Here is a 27,846-nt window from a genome sequence, read left to right on the forward strand (position 1 = left end):
CTGTTTTAAAATCAGTTTTGGAATGTATCAGTCCTCGGTCGACCGCACCGGTCGACCGCTCATGTGATCATTCGTCAGTGGGCAGCAGAGAGTTTGTTGGTCGACCGCACCGATGGTCCGATCGACCGAAAGCTCCATCGGTCGACCGCACCGGTCGACCGACGATTGTCCAGAGCTGGTCTTCGTGTTTTTGCTCTCCGTCGGTCGACCAGCAGAATTTCCGGTCGACCGACAATAGATCCGTTGGCTTCCAACAACTATTTCTCTGAGCTGTTTGCTGGGGCTATTTCTGTCTTTTGCTTGGGGTTTTTGTTGAGATCTTGAGTGGGTATAAATACCTCATTACTGATCTCTTTTTTACTAATCAAAGAAGTTTTTAAACAAAGTGTTTAAACAAGGGTTTAGGGTTTTACTGTTTGTTTGAGTTTGGGTTTCTGTTTACAAAGGAGGAAGTTTTCACTGCAGATTGAGGGATTCATTCTCAATCCCCTTCATCCTCTTTTTTGTGTTCTTAGAGAAGTTTTCTAACTCTTTTCTCTAGCAATTTTATTATTGATTTTCATATTCTTATTATTGCTAGTTTGCTATTTGAGTTAGATTTCATTTTACTCATTGTTACACACATCCACATTGAGCTTTTAGTATTTACATACATAGTATAGTTGGGTGGTGAGAGATTGTAACTTTGAGTTGTGCTTTCATTGTGTTCTCATCCATAGTTGAGAACAATCATTTGTTATATTGTGCTTATTGTGAGATTCACCTTGTAATACACTTGTACACCGAGTGAGGAGTGTGTGGTGAGAGTCGGGGATCGTCCCAAGAGGAGTGGCGTCGGTTGACGAGCCTAGGGAGAGGTTGTAACCGAGCACTTGAGGGAGATACGGCTAGGTTCAACACTTAGTGGGTGTAGAGTGAGATTACAATAGTGTGTTGATTGTAAAGTTTTTGATTAGCTAGAAAACCGAGTGTGAGGTGTAAACGTTATTCGGGTGAACGTAGAAAACCCGGTTGATAGTGGATTTCTCCCCGGGAGTGGGGAGCGGAGACGTAGGACGGAAGGTCCGAACTCCGTGATCATATTGCTTGTTTGAGTGTGCTTTGGCGTTCATTCATATTTATGTTCATATCTTATATCGTCATTGTGCATTGCTCATTTCTATATCATCCACTATCTTGTTTAGATTGTTTACCCTTGTGTTGTTTATATATCCTTGCACATACATTGCCTATATCTTATTATTAGGATATATCTTGTTGTTCATATTGCTTATCCTAGCTTACAAATATTGTTGTATTTCATACTTGCTAGGATAACTTATTAATTAATTTTAATTGGTATTTAATCGGATTAGATTAGCATAAGACCCTAATCACCCCCCCTCTAGGGTCTAACAGAGTCGACTCATGACATGCACACAGCCTGTTTTGCACAGTAAAAACCAAATATAAACATGGTTTAAAAATATCAAATAAATTCCAAAAAATTATGAAACTTTTGGAAATATTTATAAACATGTTAAACAACATGTTACAAAAAGAATTTTTGGAATTGCACTGTTCATTTATGAAAACTTGTCATTTTACAAAAATGTCCAAAACATGCAAACTTGATATACTTGAATTTTTATGTTTTGACATAAACCAAGTTTTGAAACTTTGTAAACTGATTTTATAGACTTAATGAAAGATGTAAACTATTGTTATGAAGTCTATAAACAATGAATATAGTATTTTAACAAAATACACATATAATGCACTAAAACATGATTTCATTGAATTAAATAGACTTGATATTGATGAAATCATATATATATATATAAATATATATATACAAAACAAAAACGTGTATGTGTGTATATGATTGAGCTTAAGGTACTAACACACATAATATAAACTCCTAAACTAAATTACCCAAGCTTGATCTTGAATTTCAATAGCTTGACTTGGTAATCTTGCGGATACAGCTTGAACTTGTATCTTTAACTTGAACTTGTATCTTTCACTCCACAATTCCGCCAACCTCCATTTGATATGATCGTTATGGCGTAATCCATCCATCCTCCAACATGTTGTTTGTCTACAATAAATAAAAATACATAAACACTAGACAAACAACATTAGTGGTAAATTGTTTGTTAAACATCATCAAAACAAAGAGGCCAACAAGGTGTAAACAGCTACCTGAGTCGGTGATACTTTATAGCTGTCAATTGCAGAGGGCATGAGTCACCCACGTGATTAATGTGATTGTGACAAGGGAAGCATGGTGCTGACGAGGTCCAATGAGTCATAATAACTTTTAGGGCTGGAGCAATAATGATTCCGACAATGCATTTAATGTGATGGTGATCGAATGTCAGTGGGGAATTCGAGGGTGAACCGCCTCTCGTCTCGGCATTGCGAGAGAGACGATAAATGAAGCCTTTTTTACTCACCTTTATCGAATTTGGAAGTTCTCGACCTGGCCTTGTGGAGCAATGAGGCGTGGGGTTGATCCAACGTCGAGATTTGAGTAAGGACGCCTTTCAACTGGACCCTTTTTTGGAAAGAGTCAAGTGTTGAGTCTTCCTGCAAAGAGTGAGGTCGATATGTTGTTTAGTTAATATAAGACATGTGTCGACTTCTGAGGAAGGATTAACACTTAGCTATTTCAAAATATAACACTTCCCTAATGAGAAAACGGATCCGAATAGGGCCCAACAATTCCTATAAATAAATCCTCTAAAAATAATAGGAGAAATTCTCAAAATAGACCTATTTGTAACTTTGTTCGACCCATTTCAAACATATTCACAAAAATCGACCAAGTTTTAACTATGTCAAAAGATTTCTTTCTAATTAGTTTGAGATTGCCAGCTCGACTAATTAGCAACTTGGTTAATTAACCTTTTAAATAGTCGAGGTTAGAAATCGTGACTATTTTGAAGTGCAGTTTTAGTCCCAACTAATTAAACTAGCGTCTAATTTGTCGGCATTTGCATCCCCATCTAATTAAAAGGAAGTGTTCTTTTAAAATAGTCACAGTTTTTAGCTTGTGCTACTGATGTGTTAAAAAATAGATCGATTTTTATAAATAAATTTGAAATAAGTTGATTTCAAGGAATAAAATCGATGTATTCTCTGAAATAATAAAATAATAGGACCAATCACAATGCGGTGGACATTCCTTACTTTCTATTTGTGGGCCAGTCTTGCAAGCTCAAAAGAATCAGAGATTCCACCTAAAAAATAATGAGTACAAAATAATGACGCCGCTCCTCTCCAAACCAGAGGCTCCTGAATCATGATTCCGACGCCGCTACCCAACTGCTTGCCCTTTCACTGACACGTGGGCCCCTCGTCCACACACGCGCTCGACACGTGCGGCTCCGCCGACTCTCATCTCTCTTCGCTGCCGCGCTGATTTGCCGAGGCCACCCCAATTCTCTGGGTAGTCCCTCGAACACCTTAACACGCCCTTCGCACCCTCACAGTTTAGTTATTTCCCGTTCTACCCTTCTACACATCCCCGTTTTAACCCAAAACCTAAAGCCTATTTCAGTCATTTAACAAAGCCCCAATTCGAAGAACGCCAACCTCTCTTCCATCATCACCGTCTTTCTCAGTTCTCTCGCCGTCTCCAAACCACCTCTAAAACCCTCGAAAATCAAAACATCGTCCCCTCTCTTTCTGATTCTAGGGTTTCCGATGGCGGAGGATCCGCAACCGCCTCCTCACCGTCTCCGGCGGTCTCGGCATCGATCGGGAGTCTCGGGATCCCGCATCGTGAACAAGCTGCAGCGACATCTTCGCTCCAAGCCGGCAGCTCGATCGACGATCGATCATCCCTCAGGTGCCGTCGTCGGAAGCCAGAGCAGCGGCAAGTCGGAGCGTTCTTGAGGCGCTCGTAGCGCGAATTTCCTGGCGAGGGGGTGGTATATTTGGTCGAGGAGGCCGCTGGTTCTTCAGTTGGTTCATTGTCCGAAGAGGACGGAGGCGGCGGAGGGGGAGGAGTGGGGGGAGTTCTTGCACGTGCCGAGGAAGAGGTTCTTTGATTTCAATGAGATCAGGCGTGAGATCCAGGTATTTAGGGTTTTGATATTAATGCGAAATTGTGTTAGTTAATCCAAAGTTTGATTTTTGTCTGCAATGTTTACGCGTTGACAGTGAATTCTTGATAGTTGCTAGATTGGTATTAAGGTTGTATCGGCAGATGACCGGTGCTTAATTTTTTGTAACTTTTCTCTTTATAGTATCTTGTTTGTATAAAATTCTGAAAATTACTGCATCTTTACTTTAAATCTTTATTTGGTTTTTGCATTTTGCTTATGCTTAGTTTCCAAGTTTTCTGCATTTTAAAATTTACTGGATTCATATTGTTAATACAAGAAATGTAGAGGGGTGCAACGTAGCTAACAGGCCCACATGGCAATATCCATCTAGCAGAACTTTGATAGACTGAGGAACAACATAGGTAGATTGAAGATTAAGTTGTTGGTATTAAAAAGTTTGAGAACGAGATGTTCCATTGAGAAGCCTGCATTGAGGAAGGTAACAGGCTACTGCTGCTGCTCCGGTGATTGGTACTGTGCACTGAAAGAGCGTTGTGGGGCCAGGACTCAAACCCCTTGACTAAAGCCCTTCTGTTGTTGAAGTCAGTGATTTGTTAATGATAAATCACAATACAAAGACTTGAAAATGCAGAAGATGGTATGAGTACCCATACCTAGGGTTTATTTGGAGAGAGCTGTCTGTATGAGGTGGCAAAGGGATTGCTTTTAATGTGTGGTTTTACAGGGCTAGTCATAGGATGACACCTGTCAACCAATGAGTTGTAGGCTCTGTAAATGTATGGTTTTACCGGGCTAGTCGTAGGATGACCCTTTTAGTTGTGGCGGTATGACGCTTGGTGGTAACTTGCCCTTAGGTGTTAATCATATTACACAAAGATCTGGCAGGTGATCTTGTTTATACTTGAGCACCAAATAGGCACATGATTAGAGAGAGTATTTGCGCTAGGGCATCGGCTTGTGGGCGGTAGGATCATATACTAAATCCTAATAGATATAGAAAGTTGTTTCTTTGACATGTGGAATTGGCCCAATTGGGTTTATCATATGGTATCTTTTTGAAGTTGTTTACTGCAATTGGTGCATGAGAATTGGCAATCCTTTAGGGGCTGTTTGGTTGTATGTTTTTACCATGTAAAAGGATGGAAAGTGTAAAAAAGTGGGTCCCAATGTCAGCTTTCATCACTTTCAATTGTTTGTTTGTAGTTGTGAAAATAGTGTAAAGTGATTTCATATGCTGATGTGGCTTGTAAAGTGATTTCATAAAAAAAGACATGATTTTAGGAGAAAGCTGACATTAAAGTTAGAAAAAAATAATAAAAAATAATTTCAACCAATATGATCATTTGAGTAGGACCACTTTTTACACTTTCCAAACAAACAATTAATGTTACATTTGCAAACCAAACAAGCAATTTATGATTCCAATGGAATAAAAAACAAACAAAGAAAAATATACAAGTGAAATTGATGAGGTGGACAACAACTTTCCAAGTTGTGTCATAAATACACAATTTTACCAACAACAACCAAACAGCCCCTAAGGGTTTCTTTGTATGCATGTGACTTAGCTTCATCTTTTTGAATGGTTTTGTACCTTTATTATTTTTTTCTGTAGGGTTTCTTTGTATGCTGTTCGTCACATGTTTTTGAAATAACTGAATTGTTTAAGAATTACGTTAGTTTTGGTGTATAAGTAAGTTTCTCATGAAAGTGTGTATTTCTTCTGAGTGTGTGCAAATTACAAAATAATTGAAAGTGAATTCTATTATAATGATTTACCTGTTAGGTTTAAATTTGTTTTTTATTTAGTAGCTATTTGTTCTATCGATTCTTATGTTTGGCGACTTATTGGATGTTGTAGTTGGGACTTGGGAGAGGGTTGATAGAGTACACTTTATTGCTATTGACGTTACTATTTGTATGTCATGTCATCTGATGTTGTATGTCAGTGTTGATCTTTTTCTTCTGTGTATGAGTCCTAGTTTTTTGATAAACACTTTTTACAAGATCAACTAACTTTAATACTCAAAAAATTATGTCATATCTAGCATTCAGCTAGTACTGCCAATACTTCGGATATCATTGTGGCGTCAGGTAATCTTTACCAGCATGTCACCAAACTTATTTTCTTTATTTTAGGTCGAAACAGATAGGGAAGCTGGATGGAACAAGGGGGTTTCGGATAAGCAAATTCGTTTGAAGATATTTTCTCCTAATGTTCTTAACATAACTCTGGTAGATTTGCCTGGAATAACAAAAGTACCAGTTGGAGACCAACCCACTGACATCGAAGCAAGAATCCGAACAATGATCTTATCATATATTAAACATGAGACGTGCATTATTTTAGCAGTCTCTCCTGCAAATGCAGATTTAGCAAATTCTGATGCACTTCAGATGGCAAGGATTGCTGATCCTGATGGTAACCATGCTAAAAAGCTTGTCCTCTTGTGACTTGGTTTAGATGGAAAAAAATTTCATTCCTAACTGTTTCTGTTTTCCTCCTCCTTTTTGATCTGTAGGTTCTCGTACAATTGGAGTCATCACAAAGGTTTGTTATTTCTATAATTCTTGATGTGTTTTGAGCTATTTCTGATGGTGAATGATAGGTTTATTTTACGTTTTTTAGTTGGATATCATGGACAAAGGTACAGATGCGAGGAACTTCTTATTGGGCAATGTAATTCCTCTGAGGCTTGGATATGTTGGTGTTGTGAATCGTAGTCAAGAGGTAATTCCTTCATCAATGGGCACAAATCAATCAGACAACATCTTTGTTTTTCTTCTCTTGTTTCACCACAGTGATGCTTTTGTTTTGCGGAAGGTTATTGAAAAAGTCTCCTTTCTTTGCCGTATAAGAAATTCTTTTAACTATACCATGCTTAGCTACCTGGATGCAAACTTTGATGTATCCCTTTAGTTTATAAGTTCATTTCTTCTTTATTATTTCTTAAGATAGAGCTAAGGCGTAGGCAGTCTTCATTATTTAAATCAAATTGGTCACTGTTCATTCTACTCTGTGATTATTGTTTAGTAGTACTCTTTTTCTTTTTTCCTTTTTGTTAAGAGATATTAATCAAGTTCATACCTGTACGTGCAAGTTTCTAGGGTAACAAATTCAAAGTGTAATATTCTAGCTACTTCCAACTGAACCAAAGGCAAAGTTTTAAAAAGCATGCGCCTAGCCTAGGCATCTGCCCAGTACTGCAGTACTGAGGCCACCCTCCTAGATGTTGAGGGCGTCTAGGGGAGCGTGGTTTGCTTATGCGGACACACCAATTAGGTCTTGGTCATGATTTCCTCTGCTACAACCTCCACATCCTCAAACCTCCTTCGAGCTCTTCTGATCTCTTCTACTAACAATGAGCACCTCTTGCGCCTACTAACAATGAGCATCTCTTGCACCTCCTCTGACTTTCCTCCATCACTCAAACAAAGAAGGAAATTCACCTAGGCGCCCATCCGGCGTCTAGCGATGCCTAGCGCTTTCTATAACATTGACATTTATTATCAATTATTGTAGCTAAAAAAAAGGAAATCCACCTAGACCTGGGGTCCGGTGCCTAGGTCGCCAAGCGCTTTCTGTGCCTCTGCCTAATGGTTAGAAATCCGTCTAACAAAGTTAAAACTCGAAAAGTCATTTGAAATTTTGCCCATAATTTTTTTGTCACCTTGATGTTAATCTTGGTTTTGGTTTATCTATGTCCTTGCTCCATTTTATCACGCAATTATGGAACTTCTTCTATTTTTATCTCTATACATATAGTTATGCATTGATAACGTAGAAGCTGTCCAAACTCCAAATTAATCAACAAAATTGTCTTTTATGTGTATGGAGTTACTTTTATCTTTATACGTCTTCATTCTTAGACTTGTATGCTATGCTGAAAGGGTTTGAACATCACTACTAGCATGTGTCGATAACGTTTCACTCAACCACATGTCCATTTACATATGACTTTCTAATCAAATAAGGGAAGTGATGTTTCACAAGTAGTCATCCCGAATGCTTAGGAATGAAAATAGCTAAATTACCAAGACCAAAAGTCTGAAAGTAAAAAGGAAAAAAATTTGCTAGCTAAGTTACCAAGTATTTAATTTCTAAACTTGTGAAGAGATGAGAAAATTGAGAGGTAGTAAAGGAAAAGATGAGAGATCTTTTGCTAAACGAAGTCAGGTGTTAGGTGTAAATAGTGTTGTAAAAAGTGAGAAAAAGAGCTCAAAAAAACTAAAGCGGCATGCCATGTTTTAAAAAGCCTCCGCCTAACCCGTCTAGGCGTACGCCTAGGCCTAGACGGTACCTAAGCCGTCCACCTAGTGCATAGACGATACCTAGGTTGCCCACCTAGGACTTCAAAGTGCCTATGGGAGCACGGTCTACTTACGTGGACCGCATCCTTTTGTAATTTCCTCCATTGGAGTGTCCGTGTTTTTCAAACTCCTCCCGTCTTCAACTATGAACCTCTTCTACGTCCTCCAATCTTCAACAAAACCTCTTCTACCACCACTTAGACGAAGAAAGAAATCCGCGTAGGCATTAGTCTTGCGCTTAAGCTTTCTATACTATTGGCATTTACTATCAAATATTGTAATAAAAATAAAAATAGAAAAAACCATTTAGGCCGCGCTTAGGCTCTAGACGTCAGGTCCAATGCCTAGGCTGCTTAGTGATTTGTGTAACCTTGGCGTAAGGTGCCACTCCGCTAAGGCCGAAGCTGCTTTCGAGATGGAAATGACCTAAAAGCAATTCCAGGGGCCTAAAAGTGGTCGAAAAGCGGCTAGAAGTGGTCTAAAAGTGGCCCAAAACGGCTAAAAGTGATCCAAACACTAGCGTTAAGCAGTTGGACCGCTTTACATGGTTTTTTATTTTGACGTTGTTTTTTCCATGTTACATGGTTCCTTTCTTTTTTTCTGAAAAGATTCTACTTGAAGTTTGGAAGAAACTTGGAGCAATATAATGATAATTGTAGTTAATAGGCACCTATTTAATAGGTATTGTATTTAATAGGTATGTATTTAAAATCATCAAATATGTGTTTGTAGAATTTTTTTCTTGTTTTATAATTTTTAGTTTTTATTAAATTTTTTATTTTTCATCCATATCTAAATTTTAGTAGGATTTGCACCACTTTTTTCTTTGGCACTTTTTTCCTTTTTGAACCAATTAAGTCCCATAAATTCTTGAGTGGTGCCTTACTGCTTAACTCCGCTTTCCGCTTTCGAGAACCTTTGGTGTAAAAGTAACCCGATACAATAATATCTGCCCAGTTAATTGGTGCATAAAGCATATTGAACAACATACAATTTTCCATTCCTCTGACTGCATATTGATCGCCATGGGTCTGTGAACCTAATTGTGTTGCACATGGATACAAAACTTGCATATGACAAAACAGTGACACATGCATGCGAGATCTTAAAAACTCCATGATATAGATAAATTATGCACGCAATATTTATTATATAATAGGATAAGGGGTATATAATCTCAAGTTTCATGCCAACATATAGTGTCAATGCAATCTCATAAAAACTATCAACTCATGATTCATGAATAATATACAACACAAAAATTAAACGCCATCGACCCAAGTCTAACTATGTCCAAGCTGGTTGAAGGCCATGCATGTGCACGATGTGTCCATCAAAGGTCTTCTATTTGTGACAAGTTTCAGGCATGTGTTCACCGAGTATCTTGTAGGTGTGATATGTGTCAGACTTGAATACCAGGTCATTCATATGTACCTGTGTGAAATAGGGTGCTGCGTACATGTGTTTTCTTTTTTTAGAACACTACTTTTCTCCTCCTTGATAATTTAATATACCGTTTTTTTAATTCTCTCCTGTAGCATTTCATTGTGTCTATTAGTATTAAAAAAATATCTTAAATACAACTTTGAACCTGCATTGTACATAGCATTTCCTAGCTGATAATTTTATTCAAGAAGGGAAAAGAATCCTGGCCATTTGTTATCATATACTGAAATAAAAACTTGTTGTCAATTTCAGTATTTAATTTAATTTTACCTAATGCCACTTCAGGTGTCTATTGCATTTAATGCATGCACAGTCAAGAAACACACTCGTAAGTCAAGGTTTTCAAAATTGTAGAATCTACCTTGACCAGAATGATGGTTATTCTTGTATGAGTTAAAGCATTGTTTTTTAATTCCTTGTTAGGGTTATGTAATTACCCTTTGTTTATGACAAGTGATGCACAATCATGTTTAGTGCCTCTCCAGTCCTTAGAATTTAATATAAACGACAGTTAGTCTCTTTACGTCTGACTTAACATTGAAATTCATTTTGGTTTTTATAATGTTTTGTCATTTATTTATTTGTCGTTTGACAGGATATTAACAAAAACCTCAGCATTAAAGATGCCCTGGCCCGAGAAGAGATGTTCTTCCGCAACCAGCCTGTACATAGTTAACTGCTCTTTTTTTCTGCTTCATTATCTTCTTTTAGGTTTTACATTTCCTGAAAATATATTCCATACGTTTTTTGTGATAACAGGTGTACCATGGTCTTTCTCAATGTTGTGGAGTACCTCAGCTAGCAAAAAAACTAAATCAGGTAACTGGATCTTTGATCTTTGCATAGCTCTGCTCATTGTTGCAGTACAGAAATCTAGGTTTTGCCCATTTTCTTATTTAAGAATCAACAAGTTGTTACTTTCAATGTGGTGCTTCGGCTCGTATCATTATGATTTGCAAGTCACTCTTAGATAGATATTGACAAAGATGGCGATTGTTATTGTTGATAATATCTCGTCTTTGTGCTGATTATGTGCAGATTCTAGTACAGCATATCAAGGCAGTTCTTCCAGCACTGAAGTCCCGCATAAATAGTCAGTTAGTAGCTGTTGCAAAAGCTGATGCTGCCTATGGTGATGTTGCAGAATCAAAGGTATGCCTATCATGATAGCATGTTATCCAAGCCTTCTTTCTTACTTTGATCTGAAGTTTAAACTATACTTTTTTTCCCACCTCCCACTTGGTTCAGTGCGTGCCTTGTGCCTGAACTACCTAACCTTCTTCACATGTGCACCTTTCGATAAAATTGAGATAAACATAGTTAAAGGTCCACTTGTAAATCTAATATTGGTTCAGTTTTTGTAATGATCAAAATAGTTAGGTCTATTCACCTTATGAAGGTCCTCTCCTTGCTTCTTTTATGTGGAATGTCGTATAACTTTCTAGTTTTCTGAACATGGGTGCATGATTCTTAGTTGTGGCAACAGTTCAAATAGGGCGGTAACTTCACAATTTGAAGATATTCTGATTTTCTTTTTAAAAATTAGGAAGAGATTCATAGGAATTAAGGATAAAAGGATATTTAAACTATGGGGCCCTTTGACATGCATTAGTCATTGAGATAAGTAAAGAAAGTTATTTTGTAAAGCTCATCGCTAAAGATCCATATTGTATGAATTGTTTGCACACCACTAAATAGTTCATATGTTCATGAAGCTATATACCGAACTTGTTGACATTAATTAGAAGTTCACGAATTCTCTTACTGTTGAATCCGCCGCTTATTCTAAAGGATATAGAACTGATGAAACTGCTGGGACTTCCAAGATCGATGCCTAAACATGTGTCTAATGTCACTATTGAGAATCTGAGATCCATAACTTTGGATCAAGTGTTGGCGTTCTTGAGATATTAACCACCCTCGAGTATTTTGTGAAAGTGAGAGAGAGCTTGTTTCATGGAAAGGGGTGAAAAAAAGTTCTTTTTGAGGTGCCATCTGCTACCAGCAATCGAAACTGCTAGGTCTGATATCATTAACATTTGTCACCATCATCATGAGTGGTACTGGACCACCTTGATGTATGTCATTCCAATCACCTTTATATGACCCTCCTTCCCTTGAAACTGTCATCACCATGCCTGTATTAATTTCTCGGTTTGATCCTTCATTTTGTATCGTTTCATTGAGGATATTGCTACTTGCTGCTCATCTTTGCCTTTTTTGATATATGCTAGCTGTAATGACCAAGGACACAGGAAGCCCAAACCTTAATTGATGTTCTCATCATATTAGCTCCTGAAAAGTCCCCATTACCAATATGATAGAAGAATTAGAGGTTTCTCAGTTAAGAAAAGATATTAACTCAAGGAGAGCCATCTGCGTAAATAGACTATTTCTAGTGTGATTTCATGCAACCAAGAGACATGGAATGATAAGTTACGGTTATTATAGTGATTATAGTGAAGTTAATGATGATGCACTCACACGACAAGAATCATTGCGTTATTGTGATTTTTTGTATGCATCTTTCTATTATATATATTTATCCTTTGAGAGGCTTATATAAAGGTTGGATCCATAGTCCTTTTGGAAGGTAGATTCTCCATTTAAAAGTGAAATAATCTACACTTTTGGGGGTACCTTTTGGTGTTACTAATCTCTTGCATCTTATTCTTCATTTTTCCTTTTGCAACCTTTTTGTCCTTATCTCATGTAAATACTTGGGGTTTGGGAGTGGATGTGGGGTGAAGATGTGTGGTTTGTTGGGAAGATTGTTTCATTGGTTTTGATTTAAGTGTCAGGCTTAGTGCCAATAGTTTATGCTGGAGACCTGATCAAAGGTTCTTATTGCTTGCATAGATCCACTGAAACCTCTGACTTGACGTTCTGTGTGTCATATAGGTTGGATTTGCGGTAGGTCACTGGCATTTGAGAGCAAAGGTAGCTTCTAATGATAGTGTGGTGCGAAGTTTGGAGTAGTGTAATGACAGATAGAAATAGGAGAGGTCTGTATTGATGGTGGATGAAACTGCAGGATGGTAAAACCTGTATGAAGAGCATCTTGATGATTTTAGTTTAAAAATTGCAGAGATGTTAAACTCTGTATGAAAAGCTTCTTCTAGACGACTCAAGCAAGGCACTAGATTTATATCTGCATGATAGGTTTTGGTTTTATGTCATATGCGTAATTATTAAACAAATAATCTAAATAATCTTTCTTGATCCATTTCTGGATGGCAGTACCCATTTGTTAAATGGAGAATGGGAGATGATTCAGAAGACTTTTACAGAATAATTAATGGACCAAGTTCATATGAGTTCTACGAATGGTGAAGACTCTGTTGATGTTAACTGTCGTACAGGGGATGTGCTGCTGCCATATTCTTTTTTGTGAGAAGCCTCTACTCATGTTAAACAGAGGCTGCCAATTGTTATAAACGTGGGTCACATTGATCAATCCATGTGACTTGAATGGTTAACCATGGTTTGAACTGCATATGATCTCTAGCTATGGAGAAGGGGCTGCTTGGGCATAGAACAACTTCTTTGTGCACTAATCTATTGCATATGTAGTATGATTCTAAAACAATGTTCTGTAACTTTTTTTGTGTGGTCTATCCCTTCTGGTGTTCATATCGCACTGCTGATGTTACAGTAGTTCTCTACGTTCTTCTATTCTAGACAAAAGTGCATATACTTTTAAAATCTGTCTACTTCTAGTTCACTGTTAAAATGGGTAGATGTTCTCTTATTGTTGCTATGCCATTCATATGTTATTCAAATAAGCTTGTTAATGTTTTATTCTCTTGTTGTCTAATCTACAGGCTGGTCAAGGAGTGAAATTGTTGAACATTCTCACAAAGTATTGCGAAGGTAACCATACATTTTTGCATATTTTGTCTTCTTTTAAGTTGAATATTGCTGCCCATTTTCTTCTTTCATCCTTTGAAGTATTATCTCAGGCCTCTTGCCAAGTTAGTAACTTAAAATCAGATCTAGGAACTTTCTTTTGTAGGTCTTCCATGCCTAAGTAGAATTCTGACAGAACTGTAAACGTGTTGGTTAAAAGAAAGTGGGAGGATGAAGTTCAAAAATTTTCCCATTATTTCTGTCTCTATGATCATAGTCTTGCTGTCCAGTTTTTGGTGGGAATTCACAAAATTAATGGCATGCAGCAACATCTGTTAAGATGCTGAACGGTGATCATCTCTAATCTAAGTTACCCTGACACCTCATCTGGGTTCTCATGCCTGTTTCTGACGCTTCCCATATCCGTACTCGACTCCATCACTCTTTGAATGTATGAATACCTGTTATAGAGATGGCCTTCACTAGAGCAGAACAGAGAATGTGGATTCGTGATGTAGATAGCCCAGTGCTTTAGGAGTGAGGTGGTTTTGTTGTTTAAAAAAAAAAAAAAAAAAAAAAAAAATTATCTTGCATTTCTGTGCCTGGGCATGTAAGTTCCCTTCAATGTGGCTGTACAAGGCCACTGTCCTTTTCTTTTAAGCCATCTCCTTTGTAAAATAAGCAACAACCTTATCCTTTTTGCTGCCCTCAGCAGGATTAGTTCTGTTTCTTGCCGTTCACCAACAATCCGATCTACTTTATCCTTCTATATTGTACTTATCAAAACACCTCGTTTGCTAGCTCCCTTCCAACACACAGAGGAAAGCCCACCCATCCACATCCGATGGCGCACAATATAACCATTTTCTCTTCAGTTTAGGCTACACTATTTAGCTCATGTACCACATGTTGTCTCTTGATTGCTCAATTCTCAATGAAAAAGCATGGTAGTCCTAGAACGTCTTATATAAGTTTTGACCTATTTACAGGTTTTCAGAGGAAGATGACACGTTATTAAAACATGACTGTAGCATCATGTTATTATGTTGCATTTATGCATCCTTCTACTCACCCTTGTTTGACAGTCTTCTGCAATTGCATTAAACCTGTTATTCTGTTGTGTAGACATGGTTTTAGCATTTATCCAAACTATTTTAGTTGGTAAAACTCAACAATGGAATCAAGATCTATTAACCTTGTCTTTGTAACCTCTGACTAATCAAGGCACGTCTCCTCAAGTGTAATTAGTGTTTGTCTCCATTATAAAATAACTGTCCCTTAATGTCCTCTTGTTAACTTGTGATCAGTAAGCATTTATCATAATTACTTTTCTCTGACTAACCTTTGTGTTGCAGCTTTCACCTCGATGGTGGAAGGTAAAAATGAGGAGATGTCAACAACTGAGCTTTCTGGCGGGGCACGGATTCATTATATCTTCCAGTCAATCTTTGTGAAAAGCTTAGAGGTTTGCAATTCTGAAAGTCATACAACATAGAAGTCAATGTAGCTTCTTCATAATTTTCTTTTTATTTATACTTCTTGGTCTATGTTGATATGTTTTTCTATGTTTTCCTTGTTATTGTTAGATCTATTTTACCTTCATCCTGGTATATATAGCCGTTGTCGTTTTGCAGGAGGTTGATCCGTGCGAAGATGTAACTGATGAAGATATCCGCATGTCTATTCAAAATGCTACTGGTCCTAAAGGTGCTCTGTTTGTACCAGAGGTGAGTTGTGAGGGAATCCATATTCATGGAAAATAAAACATTTGCTTCTTCGTTTAATTTCTAACAGTTTTTTGCTTTATCCCAAAATTTACATTACTGTGAGATTTACTCGATAATCTCCAGGTGCCTTTTGAAGTTCTAGTGCGAAGACAGATAGGTCGTTTATTGGATCCAAGCCTCCAATGTGTAAAATTTATCTATGATGAGTTAATCAAGGTACATCTTTATATCCTTGACTGATTGACTGATACTTTCTTTTTGGCTTAAATTTGTTGTTTGTGTCCTGTAGATGAGCCACCGCTGCTTAATTAATGACCTGCAACGGTTTCCTATTCTTAGGAAGTGTATGGATGAGGTAATTGGAAAGTTCTTACGGGACAGCCTTCTACCTGCAGAGACCATGATAACTCACATTATCGCAATGGAGGTATGTCATAATCTAAGTGCATTGTTTTATGTTTAGCATGGTATTAATATACTCAGTCAGTGCCGTACATGACAAGTAGGGGTAGTTTGATCATTTTGCACTGTCATTTATTCATGTGGGTTCCACCTCTCTCTTCTTTATCACTCGTTCTCTCTGGAAGGTTCAACGCCTTTCGTTCCTCCCTCTCTCTCTCTAATTAAAAAAGTATACGTAACTCGTTTAAATATAATATAATTGAAAATATACATAACTCTTTAAATATAATATAATTGAAAATATACATAACTCTAATTCTTACATGATTTTCTAAGTAGTTTTGAGAATCATTTTCAAACATTATTTTACTTCTATTTTCATGTAGAAGTCATGAAAAATATATTGATTTTTAACACTGATATAAATAAATTACTGTTAAGTTTAAGTTAACAATAAACGTAAACTTAAGTTTATTGTTAACTAAAATATTGTTAACTTAAGTTTACTGTTTACTTAAACTTAAGTTTACCATCAACAAAAAACTTAATATTAACTTAAACTTAAACTTAAACTTAAGTTTACTATTAACTTACCCTTCTTAAGTTTAAATTGCTGTTAACTAACTTAAATAGATATTTAAGAAGTACTCTTTACCTTGTTAGTAGTTACAGAGATCGGGGGAGCTCGGCAATATTAGAGAAGACGCTAGGCAGACTAGGGGTTTGAGCGAGCGCCTAGCGCCTAGACCCCAGGACGTACACCTAGGCAGCGCCTAGACCCCTAGGCGTACGCTTGGACAACGCCTAGGCATTTGACTATTTTTAAATTATTTAATTATAATAATTGATAAAAATATGTATAAAATTCATATAAATTTTTAAAAAAAGATAGCAATCTTAGTTCCACAATAAATCATGTATACTTAGATACTAAATAGCCAAAATAATAAAAAAAAAGATAGCAATCTTAGTTCCACAATAAATCATGTATACTTAGATACTAAATAGCCAAAATAATAATTAACAAGGCTAGAGCCTAAGATGTTTTATAAATCATGTATACTTAGATACTAAATAGCCAAAATAATAATTAACAAGGCTAGAGCCTAAGATGTTTTTTTTAATTATAATAATTGATAGTGAATGTCAACGTTATAGAAAGCTTAGATGTCGGACTGGTGTCTAGGCAAATTTATTTCTTCATTTAAGTGGTGGTCGATGAGGTTTTGCTGAAGATCGGAGGAGGTAGTGGAGGTGTTCATATTTGGAGGTTAATGGAGTTTGTAGGACATGTAGGCTACAACACATAAAATCACAACCAATGCCTACATGGTGCAATCCACGTAAGCAGACAATACTCCCCTAAACGCTCGTAAAATCTAGGTGGACAACCGAAATACCGTCTAGACGCTAGGCGCTAGTTAGGCGGTCTAGGTACCGCCTAAGTCTAGGCGTATGTCTAAGCGGACTAGGCGTAGGTTTTTTAAAACAGTGACGATGCCATATTGTGGAATATGTCTGTTCGCAAAAGCGGCCAATAGTGTGTCATAACGGTAAATAGTGAGCGATTTCATTCGAAATTTGCTTTTTGACTGCTATTTAAAAGCGGTTTGAGGCTTATTTTTTAAATTAAACTCAACCATTGACCATTGTATTCCATCGTCTCCTGTGATTTTCAGTATACTCCCGCCATCTCTCATAGCCTCTGGCACCTACCTTGATACTTCCTCTCACCTTCTTCACCTTGAGCTCCTCTTAGGGCAGTCCTGTCATCGCTAAGCTCTTCTTCTCGAAGACGACTTTTTGACTCCTTCAGTCATCTTCGGTATTACGTGATGGTTACATGTCTATTTCATGTTTAGGATCTCTTTAAATCATCCAATATGTACTTTTAGATTTCTTAGATTTTTCTTTAATTTTTCTTTTTTAGTATTTATACATATCTAAATTAGACCGCTATTTGACTTTGTGCTTTTTACCGCTATTTTGCCGCAATAGCCCGAAATAGCCTTAGCGATGCCTCACCGCTACGCGACGCTATCCACTATCGATAACCTTGATTTTTAATAGATTTGTATTATTATGATCAAGTGCATTTTTCAGTTACCAGTGTCTTTATTTTATCCTTTAAATAAACATTACATGATCATAGTGTAATTAATATGTAGAATCAAGAATTGTTTAGATAGAAATTTATTGTTACTTGCACATGCATTTGCACATGCCAATATGCTAGTAGAAATGATAGATCCTGGCCATGCAAAGTGAATCATCTTATTATCTAGAAATAAAAATCTTCCATTCACTACTTTATGTTGTAGAAAAAATTTGATGTGGACCCTGACATAACATGTTGCTCATGTACAACAAGTAAGCTGGAAAATCTTAGGTTGGAACCATAGGATTGCTACTCGAATGATCATGTTTACATTAATTTTTGCTTAATTAAGGCTTAAGCATTAACACCGTTGTGTTTTTGTTTTAAAATTATAGATCTGGCTGTACTGAATAACACAAAATATTGAAATGTAGCATGTTGATCTTTTTGTTATTTATCTACATTTTCCTTCTATTTAGTGTTTCAAGCTTTCTTAATTCTAAGACCGTCTGTACCTTATTCAATTATTTTAAAATCTTCTCATCCAATGGTTGCGAGGATAATCTATTTCTGTTTTCTGTTGGAAGTTTGTTTTGACTCGAGTTGCACAATATTGCAGATGGACTACATAAACACGTCACATCCAAACTTCATTGGCGGCAGCAAGGCTGTTGAACTTGCACAGCAACAGGTTAAATCTGCGAGGCTATCTGCAGCCATGCACAAAGCGAAGGTTGTTCATATTCCTTTTCCAGTGTTAAAATTACTTTTCAGATGTGTTAACTGTCATTAAAAGGTTGCAGGTCTTTGTTTGAATACATTGAATAATTAGTCGTCTTGTTCCTGAATATCCATTCTTAAAGTATATGGAGACTTCCAATTCTTCGATGAGAACAACAACGCAGCCTTTAATACCTTTAGGAGCTATTATTCAAAAATACCGATTCAAGTGTGCTAAACTTGTTTTAGATGCTTCTAAGATAACAGTGTATTAACTCAGGCTCCATCCCAAGTATACAATGTTGACGTACATGCTCGTTTAGTATACTATATTGAGAAATGTGCTTCTTTCAGTAACATACTTCTTCTATCCAAAATTTAAAATAAAGAAAGCAAAATCCTCAGATTTACTTACATGAAATGCAAACCTTACTCCATGCCCTCATGGAACCATTATTGACGGACTCTAGAATATGAAATATGAACACTTTAATTCTTGTGAAATGGTTTAATTTAGTGGACTAGTGGAAAATAAAACGTAGCATGATTTTTGTATATTCTAGGTAAAAGAGATTAGAATGTGAGAGTTAAACCATGATTAAAGCAGTGAGTTGAGATATAACAGAGGAAATCAGTTATTACAGAGAATGATGCAGCCAGAAGTTCCGGCTTTGATGAAATTCAACTAGAAGGCTGGGAAGTGTAGTGATCAGATTTGTGAATTTCTTGGTGAAGACGGAGATGGGAAAAATTTAGACCAGCCGATGAAAAAGATAGTCTTAACAGAACTTAGGTTAAAGTAATTAATAAAGATATGCAGTAATTAACATGGGGAAAGAACCCTTATCATAATTGAATGGAAGAATGGGATCATGTAGCTGACCCCAAAAGAATTTGGTATAAAGCCTATTGTTGAGATGACAAAGAGATGTTCGGTGAGGATCTTTCTGCTAATGTAGGAATTTATTAGGTAGATAAGAAGAATTTATTAAACTGATCTGCAGGAGAAAAATAAGACTGATTATGTCAATGTTGGGAAATCAAGAAACAACCGGTCTAGTGCATCTGACATGGGAATTTTTGAGTCTTGATATGAATAAATGTGACTTCTTAAGTAGTTGCATCAATCTTTATTTGAAGATTTATTAATTAATAAATATTCCCTTTTGGTTCAACATTCACGTGTTTTTTTGTATTGTTTTTTATTTTGTTACTCAAGCCTTCTAGATGCAGCATCAATATTTCTGCTTAACATGATACACTATGACATGCCTCTGAATCCAGGATGCTGCAGATTCCGACAAGCTTCAATCATCTGAAAGAACTGTAAAATCTCGAGCTATTCTGGGTCGAACTGGCGCAAATGGAATAATTCCTGATCAGGTGGGGTGCATTTTTTATTATTTCCAACTTGTACTTCTGGTATTTGGTTCTGATGACGAAAAGTATATAGGGAGGATAGGTGCTTAATTTCAGTTATGGTGCCTCTGTTGTTGATTTTTGCTCCGTTTCTCTGTTTTGTTAAACAGGGTGTTCGATCCCCTTCTGAACTTGAAAGGCCAGGGTCATCTGGTAAGTCATACACCTGAGATTCTGTATCTTCCCCTCTATACCATATACCGTACACTTGTTTCCAATTCGGTTAATATAGAAATACATGATAGAGCATCTTATTTAGAATGCAATTTACAATGCATATAAATAGAACAACATCTTTTTGAAGTTTGATGGAACCAATGTTGAAAATAACGAAAATGTGTTATGTAACGTTGAGCCTTGTGTTAAGGGTTTAGGAAAAAGACACAAAAAAACATAATGCATAACATAGGTTATATTGTTTATTAATTATTTAGATATTTTATAAATACTAACAATTCATAATAACTTTAATAATTAGAATCATCAAACTTTTCAAACATAACATTACAAATATCAAATATAAAAACGTAGTATAACAATTTCTTAACAAAAGTTAGTCATATATGACTTAACAAGCATTCCGAAAAGTATCATCAAATGATCAAATACATTAATGTTGTCAAGTTTAAGGCAATAAAAACAAGTGTAAACACTTCCAACTCTCGAGTTCTTAACATCACAAAAATATTCTAATTCCTAATCAAGTTCACTATATCAACCAAACTAAACAGAGATTGTGTGCAAACTTAATTTCACAAACTTTAGTATTAACCGAAAACTAAAAACTAAAATCTAATCAAAATCAAGTAATAACTGAAAGTAATTATCTGACTCTAATTTTGTGAAAGATCTTAAAAAATTATGTTGAAGGGTAAAGTAATGGAGCAACAAGTTTGATATGATTTATGGTAAATTGACAAAAGAGATTGGAATTTGGAAGGTAATTTCAAAATCATTATTTATTTAAAGGATATAAATTGAGATGCCTGATATAGTGATACATAACAGAGAAATAAAAAATTTACCTCCCTGGAGTCAAAGAAGCTACTGATAGCCGGAGAAGTTTCAGAGGAGGCAAAGAGCTAGGGTTTGGGTTGGAGGAGGTGAAGAAATAACATATTCATAGAAAGAGAATAAGGTGATCGGAACCAAAAGGGGTAATGTTTAAATGATTTGGACGGTGAGGATATTTTATTGTGTACTAATCAGAGATGCAATTTAGCCTAAACCATGTTAACTGGTTATATAATGCAATAGCATATTTAATGTAATATAACGTGCTTTTTTGGGTTAAACAATTTTAGAGTTAAATGGATGCGTTACCTAACAAGTAGGCACCGTTAAGTTATAAAACGGGTTTTTTAAACATTGGATGGACCAAAAAAAGAAATTACTGTTCATTAAATGTACATTCTAAATCAGTGACGTTAAACAAAGATGGATAGGTTTGTGGCTTATACGTTACAAACATCACTGTGGTTAATGGAATATATGTGTTTTCAAGTTTTATTTATTTATTTTGATTTATGTGTGACTAGTATTTAACACGTGTTTTGCACATGATGCATACTAAATATGATATGAAACTAAAACATTTGAAAGACATTTCACATTGCACTTGCCCATGAACGCTTTTTGAGAATAACGAAGAGGACTCAAATAGAGCCCCCAACAACCCACTCACCATGAATTTATTGACATTTATATTAATTTTTCTCTCCACGAAATTGCATACTTGTATAACTAATAGATTAATATTTTTTTTCCGTAAATTGGAGGTGAAACTGGTTGCCCATGAACGTTTTTTGAGAATAACGAAGAGGACCCAAACAGAGCCCTGAACTACCCACTCGCCATGAATTTATTGACTTTATATTAATTTTTCTCGCCACGAAATTGCATACTTGTATAACTAATAGATTGATATTTTTTTCGTAATTTGGAGGTGAAATCGGTTGCAAATTTATTCGTTTCCTCAAAAAAAAAAAAATACAAATTTCTCTCTTAATTGTCGCCTATGAAATTTTATTGACTGCAAGGTATCTAGGTTACTGTAATCAAGAGACTGACTTCACTGTCAAAATTCTCACTTTATTTTTTCTTTTGACTCTTTTAGTGTTTCTTTTTGTGCATTTAAGTATCCTTATATAGCATAATTTTATGCAACTCTTGTCTAAGTGAAATGTTTATGGAAGTAGATAAGATGTGAAATTATTAGCGCAAAATTAATGAAGAGAATTTGATTAGTCAGTAAGAGAATATACATGAATTCTTTACTTATAGGTTCATTTTCTTACTAAAATTCATATTAAATGCATTATTAGTGGGTTTAGAAGGGGAGGTGTCGTAAATTACTTTATTAGTTAGGATTCAATTATTGTATTGCAATGGTTTTTTATGAAAAAAAATATATTAAGATGCATCAAAACTAAACTGAAAACCCAAAAGCACAACAAAAGAATGAGAATTAATGTTGCTCCTTATCAGACTGTCAAACATTGTGTAAAAATGATGATGAGTCTTTGAGCAATACTATAAAATCATTAATTTCCTTACCTCTTCGGACCAACACATGAGCCGTTATATTCTCCATGTGACGAACTATCTAAAAATCTCATTTCTCGAGTCATGTGCAACATCGTTGAATATCATCCACAAAGTATCCGAAAATCGAGATTTGCTCCATCCCATTATGGATATCTCTAATTATCGCCACATCTTCTTTAAAAATTATCTTTCCACATCTAGTGTCAAGAGCAAATGTAATAGCTTCCCACACTGCTTAGAATTCTGCATGCTTAGAATTACCTTGTATCCAAATACTATGATAAGTATATTGCAATAGTTAGTAGTATATATTATGATAATTTCTATGTTATTTCTAGACTACATCAAGAGGTTAACATTTATATTAGTATTCCTCTCCATGGCTTTTTTACACATCAAATGCACATATAAATATATTATACTATTGGATTAGATGTTAAATGTTTAATTAAATATTTAATTATCATGAATTATGATATAATTTATAAATATAAGTTATGATATTATTATCTTATATATTAAAATTGTACATTTATTGTGTAATATTTAAATCTAAAGTGAAATATTTATCTTATTTAACATAACACTAATATGGTTAAAAGTTATAATATATTAGTTCTTATGTTTAGTGCAATAATAATTTTAGTGTAATAAATAGAATGAATTGAATAAAATTTATGATTAAAATTTATAATATATATTTATTTTTTAGTATTAGTTCTCAAATTTATTTCAAGAATAATTATAGTGTAATAAATAGAATGAATTGAATAAACTTCAAGGCGTTATTGTGAATTATTAAATTTTGGAAGGGTAAAAGAGGCAATCAAAAGTTTTAACACCCCAATCCTCTTTTATATGTAGTATAGATTTCTGCTGTATGCAGAACCCATTGGAATATGTTAGATGCACAAACATGTTATAATGGTTATTGTGATCTCATGAATGACACTGGATCATGTACCCTGAACACCTGAACATTACCTTGTTCATCTGCGTGTTTGTGTCTTATGTGTGTGTGTGCGCGCGTGTGCGTGCGCCTGGGTATGTGCATGTGTGTGGGTGCATAGACCTGCTGGCACGCGCATGTGCTCATGTGGACATATGTGCATGTGGCCGTGCATCTGTTCTCGTGCATGCATGAATGTGAGGACCTGAGTTCTAGAATTCATCAGAACCATAAAATGTATTAGCTATATTTGTTGTCTTACAGATTCAGTTGTGGTTATTTAAAGTTCATTTGGTTGTCTATTTCAATTGTGGTTATTTAAAGTTTATTTGGTTGTCTATGAAATGTATTAAAACCCGACTGTCGGATATTACCAGGATCTGCAAGCAGTTCAAGTTGGGTTTCATCAATTTTTGGTGGTAGTGAAAACCGTGCACCTGTCAGGGAGAATTCTTCGAACAAGTCCTACACTCCACCTGTTAACCACATAGACCGCTCACCATCTATGATCCAACTTAGAGAGGTAAGCTCATGAATTTCTTGTATATGCATCTCCTTGGAATTCTGGCTCTTATCTGTCATTTATCAGTTTGCGGGTTTTAACTTCTATTAATTGTTATTCAGCCACCAGTTGTCTTGAAACCTTCAGATATTCAGACTGAACAGGAGGCTACAGAAATTACCATCACGAAGCTGTTGCTAAAATCGTATTATGACATTGTGAGAAAAAATATAGAGGACTCCGTGCCAAAGGCAATTATGCACTTCCTGGTTAGTTTCCTTTGTCTTGTTCTCTTAGAAGCTATAATTCAACAGTCTATATTTATTAAATTACTCAAGATCTTTTACTTTCTTTCAGTAATTTATTGCCTTGTCCTATCATTTTCTGCAGTAGATTTACTGGTAGGTAAACTTTAAAAACAGCTATCCTGTAAGATCTACGGATTCTATAATTCTATTTAGATGAGTATATGAAGTTTTCCGTTGCTGTTTAGTTGAGCACATGATTATCTGTTGAATTGTACGGTGTGGTGGGCCTTGTGATAGAGCTGTGGATTTATTGAAGTTTACTTGGAATTGTGTAGAATTTATGAGAATATTTGAACACATTCAACAATTGAATATGGCTTAGGAGAACTTTGTTGGGGAATTTACGAGTTTGCAGTGATACACAGTTATTTCTAGATCACTTTATTATTAGGTGTGCCCACATCATTTTAACAACGAAGCAAGTAGTCTTTTTCTTTAAACCAGTAGCATAACTAGGATCGTATTTCATTGAATCTCCATAAAAATGATAGTGGATGGTTATCCTTCAACCTCTTATCTAATTCATTGTTTCGTCCTTTCCAGGTTAACCATACAAAGAGGGAACTGCACAATGTTTTTATCAGGAAACTCTACAGGTATGAAGGAGACGTCCTTCAAATTTCAGGACTGCAACCTACTTATTTATTTTCTTATTTAATTCTATTCTGTCATCAAGAGTTGGGTGCTCAGTGTTTCTTGGTTAAGTTTTACTATCCGAGCAATGCTTAATTGGATTAATTAGATTATGAAATCAAGATTAGGGATGCTAGAAGATGCTTAATTATTCTATCTATATCTAAGCAGAGAAAACCTCTTTGAAGACATGCTGAGGGAGCCTGATGATATAATGGCCAAGAGAAAACGCATCCGAGAAACACTCCAAGTACTGCAACAGGCTAATAAGGTTAGTCCTCTCTCTTAAGATTTAAGCATCATATTCCTTTTTAATACACCTCTCTCTCCACACTAAACATTTGTTTTACTTATTCTAATAATAATAATTATTATTATTATTTTGTAGACGCTAGACGAGTTACCACTTGATGCTGAAACTGCTGAGAAAGGCTACAGTCTAGACACTGATTCAACTGGCTTGCCAAGAATCCATGGCCTCCCTTCGTCTTTCTATGGAGCAAACAGCGACTTCAGCCCATCATATATGGCCTCGCCCACAAATCCAAGACACAGGAGATCAGCTCATTCAGGAGAGCAGCCATCACCGATGCACTCGAGTGCAGATTCTAATGGAAGTGGATATCATTCTGGATTGGGTTCATATCCTATAATTGACCCTTGATATTGGGCAGTATCAGTACTCTGAAATCTATTTATTTGTTGGCATAATCATGCCAATAATTGCCCGATTGTATAGTGGATGTAATTCATTTTTTATATCATGGTATGATGGTTACTAATGGGAAATAATAATCCAGCCTCTTTCTTTCCACATCTCGGGAATCTTTAATGAATTTCCCCAAACTGGGTCCCTGGTAAGCACTTAATCCTTCATAAGTTGATATCAAATGTTGATGTTCGAGTTGATGAATTTACGTTTTTTCTTCTTTTTGTATCAGGTTCACATCAAGTCATGAATAACTGAGTGATGCTACAATTTTGTCTTCAAGATAGAGGAATTACACAGGCGTTGTTTAAGCTTTTATGTTATGAAATATTCCTTGATTTTCTGTATGTATTTGTTTTGTTAAAGTGAAGCTTGCCTGTGACATTGGTAAATAATAACAAAGTCTTTGATATAATATTTGCGAAATAGTTTGCTTGAAATTTTACTGTGGAGGTTGTGATGCATTGTAGATTCATTTAATCTCTTGGAATTAAGCTACTGTATTTGTTTGCATTGTTTTAAATTCTTGGTTCTTACTGCAAAAATACTAGTTTCTATGCTATTGGTCATTCTTTTAACCTGTTTCGTGGCTTATAATCGTCTATTGGTTTAGTATTCTGGTTAACGTGAGCTTCTATGCTTGTTTTTCGTTCTTCAAGAAATATTGTGGTCCTGAGGTTTTTGTACCTGAAGATTTGGAGAATGTTATGATCCTCTTATTTGGTGGTATTTACAAATACCATATTACTTCAGTATACAGTACTCTCTTTAATGCGGCAACTCAATTGGTCACAAAGATAGAAGGGGGAGATTGAAAGTGCACGTACACAAACGAATAAGGACGATATTAAGATATTTTGTGCGACGTCAAACGAGCTCTCTCATTTTTGTTCCTTTATATTTTCTTTCATAACAACTACGCGCCTAAGCTAACATTATCATTTTGGATGGTGGATAAAGAAGGTCCCAGCGGCCGTATGAAGTTGGTGATAGGGTTGCCGCAGCGATCGATGGGCGCCATTTATGTATGCATCCTCCCAAATTAGATTCCCATCCCCCTCTGAAAATATTTGTTCAACCTCTATGTACGTCAAAATTCCAAAAAATTCGACATATATACCCTCAATTATTTATTTTAAAAGAACAATATTAGAAAGATATAATAATATCCTAGTTACCATCTACTATTTGATAACTCCCTTCACTCCCCACATTTTCTAATACTAAGAAACTTTATTTCAATTTCATAAATAAATTTTTTTCAAACTTATTTATGTTAATATTGATTACTAAAGTGTTACAAGTAATTTTTTTTTTACGTACAAGTTTACTATGTAATATATGCATAGCGTGCCTTGGAGAATAAGGAAGCTTGGCTGGTGCACACCAAGATTCCCTTAGGGGGGTTATTGGTTGGGACAAAATGTGGCCAAGTGGGAAAATTATTCCAATGGAACAATTGTACCCCTTTGGGATATTTTGAGTGGGGTAAAGTAGGATAAAGTGAGATAATGAGATAATTTGAGCGTTTGATTTGACAATTCATGTGGGATAATTGATGATATGGCACATTATTAAAATATAATTTTATCTATTAATTACTTCTAAATTAACTTATCCAATTCGCTTGGTATATTATTTAGTATATTATTATAATATAAATATTATTTTCTTTTATATTAAAATATAATATATTGTACTATACTTACAAATTACTATTATTAATTATTATATTATATTAACATGCTATACTATATATAATAAGTAATATAATATAATATCAATATATTTAATATAATATTTTAATAATATAATATTTAATATAATATATTATTTTATTTATACAAAAATATAATATGTTATACAATAATTACTAATTAACATTATATTAGTATGTTACATTATATAATATCAATATATTTAATATAATATTTTAATAATATAATATTTAATATACTACATTATTTTATTTATACAAAAATATAATATGTTATACAATAATTACTAATTAACATTATATTAGTATGTTACATTATATAATAATTGATATAATATATGAATAATACATTTAATATAATACTTTAATAATATATTATTTAATTTAATATATTATAATGTAGTATCATAGGATATAATGTACTTTATAAAATATTATAATATTTTACTTTATT

The 27,846-nt window shown here is 35.2% G+C and overlaps 1 pseudogene; it reads left to right on the forward strand.

Moving 5' to 3' along the window:
- LOC109823355 overlaps positions 1 to 26,173 on the forward strand; it is a 41,616-nt pseudogene extending 15,443 nt beyond the window's left edge.

The sequence above is a fragment of the Asparagus officinalis genome, chromosome 9 (assembly GCF_001876935.1).
Source record: "Asparagus officinalis chromosome 9, Aspof.V1, whole genome shotgun sequence".
Lineage (NCBI taxonomy): Eukaryota > Viridiplantae > Streptophyta > Magnoliopsida > Asparagales > Asparagaceae > Asparagus > Asparagus officinalis.